This window comes from Mastigoproctus giganteus, chromosome 4 (assembly GCF_048544385.1).
Source record: "Mastigoproctus giganteus isolate SK-2022 chromosome 4, ASM4854438v1, whole genome shotgun sequence".
Lineage (NCBI taxonomy): Eukaryota > Metazoa > Arthropoda > Arachnida > Uropygi > Thelyphonidae > Mastigoproctus > Mastigoproctus giganteus.
This window is the reverse complement of record NC_143578.1, coordinates 14,932,398-14,946,172: the sequence shown is the minus strand read 5'-3', so window position 1 is coordinate 14,946,172 and position 13,775 is coordinate 14,932,398.

Below are 13,775 nucleotides of genomic sequence, written 5' to 3'. Positions count from 1 at the left end.
ATAGTAATAAATTTAGAAATTAAGAAACCTGAATCTAAACCAATTAAAGGTTGTTAAAAATTGTAGAATCAAAAGAAAGATAATATAAAGTATTAATGCAAGCACATATTGAACATGGTTGACCCAACAGAGAACATAATTTAATAATTTTAAATTTAATTTAATTATTTTTTTAAATTTGAATATTTATCCCTTGCATTTTCTATAAATCCATCTTGGTATTGTCTTCAATATTAAGTACGTGGCCCCTTAAGTATTAGTTAGTTTGTTACGATTTATTAACTTTCTTTCCATATTGTTCATTAAAAAAAAAATATATATATATATATACACACACACACACATGTATTTACATACATATATATATGTGTGTAAACACACGGCAAAAATATTAAAATAATAAAACTATAAGTATTGACTACGAATCGAATTCTAATCAATTTATTTTTTATTTTCAATAAATATATTTATAATATTTGTTGTTTTCAAGTCTTTCAAAAATCTGAACGTATACGCTATTCACCTAAAAAAAATCCAGAGGATATGGCATATACCTCCATTACAACCCTGGCTGTAGCAATACTAAAACAATGGCGGCAAAATTCGAACGTTCATATGCTGGCAGAAGTCGACTGTAGTTTTACCAGGGCCAAATAAATAACAAATATACCAAATTAATTAGGAAATCACAAATAAATACTACCCTAATAAATTTAAATCAAACGTTAGAGAAAAACAATAATTTCAATCAATAAATAAAGATCCACTTAACGGTTCCCGAAAAAAAACGTGTAATTCTCTTGAAATGGGGGCCATTTTATAAGACAATAGCCTAACAAACAGGGCCGACTCAGGGAAGAGACGAATGACTCACTTAACTGATTAGTTGCTTCTGGTTGAGCCTCCCTCAAGGTCGTCAGTGTTTTATTTCATTGTCATCGAATGTTGTAACCGCCATCTTTTGGTTGTTCTGGATCGTTTGGTCCTGTTTACACTGTTATGAATTATTTAATTAACATTGTTTCCTGTTGGGAGATTGTTTAGATTAAATAAATAAACGAGGGCAATACTGCAAAACGTTTGTTTCTCTTACAAGTTCTATTCCACTCAGTTCCCTATCATGGGGATTTAGCGGGAATTTTCAACCGACGGCAAGCCTTTGTACCCTTCCAAGTAGCTACGGTAGCGGCACTCCATTGGATTCGCAAGTCACGTGACCTCGATGACGGTACTGCGAGCCAGGTGCATTTGGTGCTTTGTTTAAATGGTGTTAATGGTATTTTAGAAGGAATTGTAGAACTATCTTCTCTTCACACTACTGTCATGGAACATCGAGTTTGTTTCTTGTGAGTAATCTTTTTTTTTTTTTTTTCTCTGTCCATTGCCCGTTTCATCTTAATGGTTTTTTACTGTAATTTCATGTCCACGGTTCTTGATTTTGGTTATTAGCGCAACTCAAAAATTTCCAGTGATTGCTTATCACTAGACATCACCGAAATATTGAGACACACTTTATTTTAATATCCTTCGAATCGCCATTTTTTTGATATTTCTATTTTTAGAAGCATTTCAAGAGTTGCCATTTGACAATAGATATTTTGGTCAAGATTCAGAAACGGGTACCCCTTCCAGACTGCTAGCGATACAGCCGTGGATATTTTTAATTCTCTGTTAATTAATGTATTTAAAATTGCTAGACGTTGCAATTTTTGAGCTTCTGGTCTGCTGACGGATTTGCTGAAAGTAAAATTCAAAGTGAACCTGCTCCGTTAGAGTCTTACAACTTTAGAACAGTAAGTTTGGCATTTTTTACCAGTTTCTCAGTATTTGATACAGATTCGTATATAATATAGGTATTTCTATATAATATACCTATATAATATAGGTATTTCTATGAAATAAAACAAATATAAGTGAAAAAAAAAAATGTAAAATCGATGTCCCGCATCGGAATACTAAGAATCTGGTCACTTTACCCATACATTAAGTCAAAGTATATTCTGCTGGAAAAATATGGCACATTGTAAATTGAAACCAGTTTGCTTCAAAGTGATATATATATAAAGTGAAAAAAAAAAAAAAAAAGGGTGACAAGAGGGATAGAAGGTAATAAAAAAACATGTATAATAAGAGATAAGTTATTTTTTTTTGTTACCTTCTATCTGTCTTGTCTTTTATTTTACTGCCTTTGGTTGCACAAGACGACTTCCTCTTTTTTCCATTTTTCTGCCTTCTTGTTTCCACTTCTTTGTTATTCTATTCAACATATATATATATATATATATATATATATATATATATATATATATATATATATATAATTTAAATAAAAATAAAATAAATGAAACAGATGCCAGTAACAAGGCAAACTAGTATAGCGAAAAATAAAAGTGAACCAATGCATAAAAAAGTAAAAAGGGGTGGGGAAATCAATAAAGGGTATTGCAGAAAGCAGTCTCCTAAAATAATTTAGAAAAGCCAATTAATAAAATACCAAATAACATACATTTATAAAATGCTAATTAGTTCATACCGGGGCCCGGAAGATAGCACCAAAAACACCACTTTTTTGTGATATTTCATATGACCTTGTGTGAAATATCAATTTTTAACGATATTTCATATAATTTGGACCTGGTGTTATCTTCCGAGCGCCGCAAAATTTGAACTAATTGTCATTTTATAAATTTTTGTTATTTGATGTTTTATTAATTATTTTAGGAACGTTCCTTCTGCAATACCCGTTATCTTGATTTCCATCCCCCGTCCCTTTTTACTATAATATGTATTGGTTTACTTTTATTTTTCGCTCCACTGGTTTGCCATTCTTCTGGCATCTATGTCATTTATTTTTATTTAAATTATTAGAAGCAACATGTGGTGGATAATGCATTGTAATCCCTAATCTTTGCTATGGTAATTTTCTTTCTATTTCTTTTCTGATTTTAGCATATTTAGTAAAGTTTAATTTATGTTTCATGGTTGATAGTGAATCGATATGCTTATACTGCCACCTATAGCCTAAATATTTCTGGGTAATGTGACTTTTCCGGTGGCTTGGTGTTGCCATGTGAGCGCTTTGAGTTCAATTACAATTTTTCGTGGTATAAGGGTCACCATTATTTAGAATCCTTGTATTTGCGTGTCGGTTCAGGGATGCATGGATTTGTCTAATGTTCGAAATGCAGAGATTCTCAAACCATTATTAGCCTCGTTGTTCTCCGACGAGTTGGGGATAATGGTCAGTCAATTTTATTTATTTTCATTTTGTTGGTCACGTGTTGTAGTTGGTGTTTTTTTTTTTTTTAGTGGTAATTTTTACATAAATTTAAAGTTATGTTATTGGTATTTTATTAATTGGGATTAGTCTTTACAATCTAGTACCCTTTCCGATTGATCGGTATGAGTAGCAGCCATTGGCATGCATAGCCCGCTCTATGTGATTGATTATCTTAGGGTGATTATCCTCAACTTGCTGCTGTTTTAAAATCGGAAAACGAGTTACCAGGAACTCGTTTTCCGATTTTAAAACAGCGGCAAAATGGGGATAGGGCTAAGCGCTCCCTTATAACCCGAGCTTCTACTTTATATTTTTCAGCCGTGTACTGTTCACTCTCCTAAAACTATAATTTTTCCACATTCTGGGCTATTAGTGCAATACCAGGGTAGGAGTTTATTTCTATCCTAGTTATCTACCTAATTTCCCCTCCGGTTAGCCTAGCTGCTATACTGTTGCTTATACACACTTCCGCCATTAGCCTTTGTCTACTTTCAACAGTGGCCATTGTTTTAGCTTCTTTGTTCATTTATATTTATAACATTTCTGGTACGCTCTCCTGTCAGCCATAAATTACATGCTTACAATCTATATAACCTCCCTTATAATTTAATTTTACATTATTTCATACCCCCACCCCCAATAAAGTAGAGCGTCGGAAATCCGAACAAGGCAGCATTTATTTTGTTGTTATTATTATTTTTTTTTTTTATGCTGGTGCCATAAAATAATTACAGTAAGCGCCGGTTATTCTGATCACGTTTATTTTAATTCTATTAAACGGCAATTATAATAAGCGAAAATAGGGGGATATAATATAAAGCACAAATTTATACTTTTATTTACCTTACCAATTAATAAAATTAAATTATATCATGGGTGCCAGTAAGAAATTTTGAAAGGTGGTGCATGTGGGAATAAATTTTTTGTTTACAAAATTTTCAATTTACATGCAAAATCTTAAATAAGTAAAGTTTGAATGATTTATGTGTACAGCTATGCCAGCGTTTTGTGTAAATTTTTTTGTAGAATTTGTATTGCTTTATTGTTTCAATAAACTTCGAGAGTACATGTAGGGGGAGAATATATATTAACAACATATGTTACAAACAAATCTGTTTATTCATGAATATTATAATACGAGAATATGAAAAACAAAATAGGAAACAAGAGGAAATGTTTATTTTTTAACACTTAAATACTAACAGTATACAATCAGTTTACAAAAACCACATTACTGACAATAATTGCAGTTTAATGATATCAAAATCACAGTTAAAACTGGTAAATAGGTGCCTCCGTAGCCAAGTGGGCAGGAGCAGTAGTGCATAGCACACGCTTCTTGATTAGACCGGGGTTTGAGCCCGTGACCACCAAATACAGAGGATGCGGAGGGTCAGGGAATGACCACCACATATCCCCAGCCCGGATAAAGGGTGAGGGTTGGCGTCAGGAAGGGCATCTGGGCGTAAAAATTGCATGCCAAAACAATAAAAAAAAAAAAATGCTGACCCCATATATAATGGGAAAAGGCGAGGACAAAAAAAAAAAGTTAAAACTCGTAAATAATCATGCAAATTATAATCAAACGTTTAAGTATTATAATAATCTTAATAATAACTAGGGGGCTTTGCTCACCAATCTCCGTGCACACTTTTCTACATAAGACACCTGTTGAAAAGCGCTGAAGTACTTCCTCCCTTTTTTACCCCCATCCTTTAGCTATCTCCCTCGTACATGCTTTTCTTTTTCTTTGTTCTCCGTCAGGAAGCTCAGGCGACCCTTGATGGCGAGCAAGCAGAGTACTGTGGATAAGCTGGCTCATCTTCCGATGATGGTGGCAGGCAACGTGGAGTCCCACTAGGTGCCCTGCAGCCAAGAAGCTGGCACAAACAGCAGAACCCAACACTACACGTGTAACACAACACTCATCTGGCTTTTGCAGAGGTTCTGTATTCATCACAAGAGTACCGAAGCAAAATGCCTTTTCCTAAGTGACCTACGTAAACGCAGGTAAATAATTACGTAGTGGTGTTTATTCCACCTTGAGAATGCCACATAGTGGGATAGCCAATGGGAGAAGAGGGATGCGGGATCATGTGGTACAAGCGGGGCGGGGAAATTACGTCACTACAAATGCACAAGTAAATAATTACATAGCAATATTTATTCCACCTTGCAAATGCCGCGTGGTTGGGTAGATGTGATGACGCAGCTGTGGGAAACCGCAGGTGGTGCCTTACCCAAACACTATGCCACTATGATCGATATCTAATCAGGACATAACCTATGTAATTATTTACCTGTGTATTTGTAGTGACGTAATTGCCCCACCCACTTGTACCACGTGACCTGCATCCCTCTTCTCCCATTGGCGACCCCCACCACACGGCATTCTCAAGGTAGAATAAATATCGCTATGTAATTATTTTCTTGTGCAAAAGGAAGCAGAAATTTTTAACAGTTAAGTTGAAGATTGGATTTTAACTAGACTTTCAAAGGACCGAAAGTGGTTCTTCTTTAGCAAAATTTTACTAGACTGGAAAGTCAATCATAACAGCAAGGAAAAAATTTTCAAGTTTGCATCGAAACTTATTCAGATGGTGCAAAAAGGAAAACTAATAAGAACAGCTAATAACCCATCACTCGAAGATGCTCTTTGTTGTTGTAGTTGGATTTTGGGAGCATCAGAAACTAAGACCATATTGCTCCATGTATACTGTCTGTAAATTGTTCTCTGGTTGATTTTCATCTTTGCTGGACCCCCCCCCCCCCCGAGTTTCTGGGGCTAAATTATGCTGTCGTTACCTGAGACCGACTAACTCAGTTACGTTGTGAGAAAGGCCCATAAAAATTGTTCACGTTATCGAAAGCACTCTAACTCACGTATTTTCCAACTGTGGTGGGGAGGACGGTAACTCTACCAACTGTGCTATCCATAACATCTAGGTATGAGCAACAAACTGAATCCTGTGCAACCAAACTACTCTTGCTGAAAAGAATGCGAGTCTGGCAGCAAAGAAACGAAATTAGAAAATGGTGCAGGAAAAAATAGGTGTTTTCGTTAAATTTCTATACATATACAGGTGACCCCCGCTTAATGCTGATAATTTGTTCTGGAAAAATAGTGTTAAGCGAGCTCCGTATTCCCATAATGTAACATGTATTTGTTAGTTGTGGTCTGTGCCATAGGATATTTCCTAATCAATAACAAACAGTAGTGGAAAGACACACCAATGTCGATAAGAATATTTCATATTCAAAAATTTGTATAAAATATTCTCCATTACATACATACTGTATTATGTATATATAAAGTGCTTTAGCATCATAATACACAGCCATTTCTGAATAAACAGAAAATTTTTAAGGCGGCATCGTTTTAGGTTATATCTCATATTGTGAATACCTTCACAACGAGTTGCCATGATATTGCACTACTTCGAATAAGTAACGTTTCACCTCAGGAGAAGACTAATGTTACTTATTCTCAGATCTGAGAATAAATCCGCCTTAAAAATTTTCTGTTTATTCAGGAATGGCTGTGTATTATGATGCTAAAGCACTTTATATATACATAGTCCAAATTTGTTCGCAGCTTGAGGCTCTAGCCCTAAATGCGCCTTAGTCTAAATACATACTGTATATAATTGTGGTAAGTAACTACATTACGTATCAAAATTAAACTTAAAATATCAATTAAAATCATGAATTTATTAATCTAGTGACCCTGGACTGTTGAGTTTTCGTAGCTTTGGTCGATTTTCTGTTGTACTTCCTGGTAAACTAAAAGGGGTTTTGTTTTAAAATCCCCGCAACATTACCACCAGACAATAAGGTCAACCTATCTTTCGCTGTTTGAAACCTGGCGTGTTTTTTTTCTTCTTTCGATATGAAACTTTTTTTTAGGCATTCATTTCCAAAAAAGTCCTGTTTCATCTATGTTAAAAACTTGTTGATAAGTATAACACCCCTCCAATAATTTTAACAAGTTCCTTTTGGAAAGTTTCAGCTCCTTGATCTGCACTTGCAGCTTCTCCCTGGATTTTAAATCTATTGAACCAGCCCTTGCTAGCTTTAAATCGTTCCACTTTTTTTTTCTTTTGTTAAACTTTTCTTACAGTTAAACCTGCCAGTCCTAAATTATTGCACATATCCACTTGTCGTTGACCAGAATCGATTTGAAAAAGACTGAATTTGAAAATTAATTTTGAAATTCAGTCTTCAGTCTTTTTCTTACCTTTGTAGTCTTTGCTTTTTCATTCTTATCTGCCATTATTTACTCTTTGAAAATGTAGCTGCATTGCATTAATTACAATACAATGTTTGAGTTATGGATGATGTCTATATATTTGCACATAATGCAAATATTAAGAGGAATATACTTAATTTTTTAAAATGTCGATCTCTGAACTGCAAGACAAGTCACTGTACTGCAATTAAATTAACATGGGAGAAAATTTCTCAAGTTTTCATGGGAAATGTTTTAATGCTGTTTTGCTATTCGTTATCAAGCTTTCGACTACATCAGATGAAACTATTTCATTAAACATGCCAAAAATTCAATCTGTACACTGGTAAAAGTGTTATAGTGAGTTGTGACAGCATTATAGTTAGATGTGAGTTACAAGTCTCCAGTTTTAGTCTCCAGAACAGTATTTTTTAAAAGTTTGAAAATCTGAACTACCCCATGGTCCCAATTAGTTTGGGTTATTGACGCTCTATTGTACTATATTTAGATAATTCTGATTTGCCATAGCAAGTACTTTATGTTAGAAATAGAGGACACTGTATCTATGTCTTCTTGTTGGGCAATTCTGGTGGTTGATTCTTGAAAATGATACAAGGATTGTAAAATATGTCAGTATAAACATGTGTATAATAATAATTACTTTATTTCTATATATATATATATATACACGCTTCCGTAGCCAGGTGGGAAGGAGCAGCAGTGATTAGACCGGGGTTCGAGCCCATCACCAGCAAATACGGAGGATGCGGAAAGGTCAGGGAATGACCACCGCATATTCACGGAGCAATATGGCCTTAGTTGCTAATGCTCGTAAAAACCAAATAACAAACAAACAACAAACATCTAAGTATATATATCATTATTGTGTTTTGTTTTTTTTCTACCCTCCTTTTCTTTCTTCTTTTGCACGTTTTACTTCTCTTAAATCTACTACTTTTATTTAGTTACTTTTTTTTTTTATTAAAACCCCAAACACGAATGGTATCAAAACCTATAGTACTTAGTACCATGCATGGGCAGAAGGGGAGGGGGATGCCGGAAACTTTGCTCTAGAGACTAAACATGGGTTTCACCACTTCAAGCCTCCAATAAGCAAAGTGGTGGTATTTCACCGGTTGATGAAAGTCATCTACCACCTAATAGTTTTATTTATTTTATACACACCCACACAGTACTACAAATGGAGATTGGAACTGAAGAAAAGGTAGAAAAATAAGAGAAAATAATAAGAAGGTTCTTATTGCTAAATAACTGATGATTTCAATGTTTTTGTCAGGAGTCAACCATCGAAATTAGGAAAGACAGCAAGAAGTAGGGCCTCTGTTTCTGACATGAAATCCATATTAACATATGGAAATAGCAGAACTACTGCCCCCACATGCACACTAAATGGACACAATAAGGGGAAAAAAAAAACCCAGAAATTTCATGAATAATATGAAACAACTTCCAAAACTCGCTTTCGATTTGCGTATGGTAAGGTATGGGTCAAAATGACCAAAAGTGTAAACAGCTGTGTGAATCCACTTGCAGAGAAACAAAAACTGGCTAAAAGAGGTTATATTCTAGGAAGGTACTGAGTTACAAAGGTCTCTAGTGGACAGCATAGGAAACATATTAACAATAGTATGCACTCAGCTGATATTTGACCTATACCTTACCAGTTAAGGGTTAATGTATTTTGGCCTGATAAGTTCTCTTTTCGTTTCATATCTGCTGTTTTTCATTCAAAATTTAATTACTGGATTTTGAGCATTCCCTTTTAGCATTTACTTGATTAAAAGACGTGTTAGCATAATAAATTTTTTATCTTTCATATTATAGTATAGAAATTGGTCCACAATTAATCTGCACAGTTCCTGCAGTGTTCAGACTTCTGTCTCTCAAATAGGGTTGCTATCTCTCCTAGATTTGCTTAGACAGTCCTGGAATTGAACCCCATGTCCAGGATTCTGGATGCAAAATGTCCCAGAATTAGAGATAAAGCCACTGGCAAATTTTTTGCTTTCACTCCAGTTCTGAAATTAATGTAGAGTTTTATAAAAAATTGCCTGATGTTTCCTGCTGAAAAATAAACCTTATGCAATAGCCACAACCTTATACATTGTATATCACGAGGACGGAGTGGCTTCTTGCTCCATTTGATTAAATTGTATTTTTCAACTTGCTCCCCAGTAAGTCTGAAAGGAAACATCTGGACATGTAGTGAGCTACTGTCTGTGAGTTTTAGTTTTTTAAAAATATATAATTGTCTTTTATCCAATTGTTCAGTGAAGATGAAAAGGTTATTCAAATTGTGATCATGAGCCACATACCTGCTCTGCAAATATACTGTAAAAGAAAATGAAAAGGCCATGCTTACAAGGTCGAGTAGGAACACAGTGAGAAAATTTAAAGACTAACTTGACAAGGAAGATAAGCACAACAGTTGATGCAATAGGTGTCATTTAATATTTTCTGTAAAATATGAAGGCTTAGGAGCTGTGCAGATGCCTCTAATATAACGAATATAAAAACTTATCCATGTAGTCCAGTACTTTAGTACAGAAAATGGCATATGCCAGAAGGTTTTAGAATCTTACAAAGATCCTAAGAAACATCACTTGATATTTTTGATTGCATCAAAAAAATTGTTGAATAATGAATTTTCCCTATAGAACATAAGTGCTTACAGTGCTGACATCGCATTGGCCAACTATGGAATACATAATTCTGGTTTCACAAATTTACAGAAAGAAGTGAAGCATGTGGTTAAAGCAAATTGTAAATGCCACAATTATTAATAATTGTTCTAAGATGAACAGCAACTCCAAGTTATGATATCGAGTGTCTTGAAACTCACTGAAACGTATTCAGTGAGTGCTATTCATCTGCAAAACAAACAGATTGCCTAAAAATACCAGCTGTTGAGTATATTGCACATAGCTGGCTAGCTCTGAGAGCTTACTTTAGATACAAAGGAAAAGATAATTGTTCTGAGACCATTTTTTGGCCATAACAAAGAAAGTCCTGAGTCTATACCTTGGCAACATAATGAAAAAGATCACAACTTACTGGAATGTTACCTGTTTTTTCTGAACAATGTCCTACTTTTGTTTGATAATGCTGTTTGTACATTGTTGATTTATGCCTATCCTTACATGTCGACCACATTATGCAAGATCTATTGAATCAGTTAGAAAGCAGAGTGGTAGATCAGTTCTTTGGAAGTAATGTGCTGTCCATTCTAAAGAAATTGCCTAAGGAAGAGGGAAAAATTCATATTTGAAGCTATTTGATTTCTTACAAGATGCATAACATACTTGAAATCAAACTGTAATTACAGCAAAGTAAGATGTTTGTCTTTGAAGCAAAATAAAGAAGAATTGGGCATGACATGGGAGCAGTTATGCTATATTCAGCCGACCGGGCTAGCCGGGTGGGTAAAGCGCCTGCCTGGTAACCCAAAGGTCGCGGGTTTGATTCCCGCCTCGGGCTTGGATCAAAGTACTGCAAAAACCTTGGGAGGTGCATTATGGCCACAGAAACCTATGCGCCAACAACTACCAAAAAAAAAAAAAAAAAAATGCTATATTCAGGAAATATTACAAATTGGAATTGATGTTGATGCTGTATATTATGAATATTCTTGGTTTTGATTGCGATTCCCTACCTCAAAGAGCAAGCTGATGATAAAATATGAGCTGAGCATTTCAGAAAGAACCAAACTTTGGGTGAGCTAATGAAAATCGTTCCTTTTGTGATGTCCAGTGAGCAATGCTTATTCAGAAAGAGTTTTTAGTCATTTGAATAGTGTCTGGAGCAAGGAGCAAAACAGAATGGCTGTTAATTTGGTGGAAGCAGAATTGCAAGTCAGATTGAATATAACCGAACCTTGTGCGGATTTCTAAAAATTTCTTTGACTTGGTGCATTATGGCCTCAGCTGCCAGTGCACCATTAAACACCAAATCATCCAACTCAATTTCTTAATATGGGCTCAATTGTAAAGGAACTAGTGAAAGCAGCAAAGAGTGAAAAAAATATTATTAGAAAAAACACAAGTAAATATATTCTGTAATGTCAAATGTTTTTTAATAAAGCATTACTGTATAAACTTTTATTTTTGCATATGATTAAATTTATCTCAATCCAGGATAGAAAGGTGTGTAGGTTGGGTTCTCTCTAGAGGGAAAAGGTATGATAGATGGGGTATCTCAGGATTGGCAGAGACTGTCGTAGAATTGAAACCCCCTGTCCAGGATAATAGAGCCTACTCGTGGGCACCCGACCTGGAATTGGCAACGTATTCGTAACATGTGACAATCAAGATATATCCGGAGCAGAAAATTCTGGTAGCTGCTGGTGATATCAATAGCAGACCACACACAAGCATTTAATTTGTTGTTTCAAACTGTGCTAATCAAAAATTACAGATAAATCTTTCCTTTATCTTATCAGGGGACTTGGTTTTATCCATGAATAGAAATTGCATAGGAATATCTACAGAGAAGATTGGTGCAGCTAATACTGTTATGTTAGTGGTCAAAGATGAATTTAGCCATAATGCGGCATTGATCCAGTAGCAATATATGGCAGTTGTTTAGTTTTGTTAAAAGTAGCTCAAGTTTAAAAATGTCTAAAAGTTTTGTAAGATAGTTTAAGAAATTTTTCAAGCAAGTGTCTATCTGTAGAAGGAAAACTCATGGGAATTAACCTAGAACCAAGTGTGTGGGACAGTAACAAACAGATTTCCAGAAATCTGTTTGTTATTGTGCAAAAAGGTAAAAATGAAGAATTTTGTGAAATATGAACTTCTGGTATGCCGAGGAAGTGCCTCCCCCCCTAGGAAAGAGGTGGGGGAGTTCAGAAGTCCTCCCCAGGAAAATTTTTAGAAATTCATGCTGGTTAATGTACCAAAATTTCAAATTTAGGGATTTTACAAAGCCCTAAACAGTTTTGACTGATTTTTTTTTTTTTTTTTTTTTTTTTTTTTTATGAGATCTCAAGAAAATTATTTTATCATTTTGGCCACTTGTTACTTTTGCTGCTTGTCCTGCACTCCCGCTTTATCTTTTATCTTATACTTCAATAATATTGCACTTAAACTATAAACAGTATGTATTCTCATTCCCCAGTGATGCGTTTAAATAATGACATCATAAGTGTTAATTTGACATTTCAAATTACAAGAGCATAGTAAATGGGACCAAACTAATAAAACTCTCCAGTGTCATTAGTAATAATATTTTTTATTTCTTTTTAACTTTCAGAACATCATTCAGGCAGAAAAAAATCCTTGCTGCTAATCAGTACCTACCTTACATTCATCAATGTTAAACATTGACTGCCAATTTTCACTCCATGTGCCTATTTTATCCAGGAATAGCATACTCTGATTACTATTGTAAGCACCATGCTTTAAGTTATTAAATTAGATCATGGCTTCAGACACGTGAGCACTATGAAAACTTTAATGTGGATGAGTAGAAATAGCTTCATTCATGTGAATAGCTCAAAACATTGTTAGCTACAAGCTGATGCATTTTGTAATGTGGACCACACCAGTGGTAAGCTGCTATCTTCGGAGCAATGGATTTGTTAATTTTGATTTAAAAAAAAAAAATACAACCTGGCAAGCAAAAAAAAAAAAATATATATATATATATATATATATATGGCATTTTTTTTTTATTTCCCCTCTGAACAAAACTGTCTGGATCCAGCATTGGATTATATGGGTCCCTGGAGTAATTGTGTTTTTTGTTTTTTTTTTATGTTTTAAATCTTCTCTCTTATTTCTCCATTATTATATTTATTTATTTATTCCCCCCATCTTGGAGGTGGTTTTGTTTTGTTGGCCCAACTCTTGTGATCATTTGGTAGTACTATTGGTTGAGTGCCAAAGGTTTCAGATTGTTGGCACTTGTAGGACTTGCATGGTTTAGTGGCCTGCCATCTCCTCATGACATGGATAGGTACTAGGAAGCAGCTGTCTTGATGATTGCTCATTAATATCTAAATGGTCAGAAATAACTAAACAAAATAAAAAACACTGCATAAACTAGTACTGTACTAATTTTTAGCCAATTTTCAGAGTTATATCATCACAGTGTACTATGTTGGAGTACAACTAATGTTTAGGAGCAATCCTACTTAAGACACAACACTTAAATAAAGCATCAGTTGGATCTACTAAACTCTGTGAACCTAATGCAGCTCATCACTGGACCACATGCAAAGCATTTCTTTCTTTTTTTTTTTTTTTT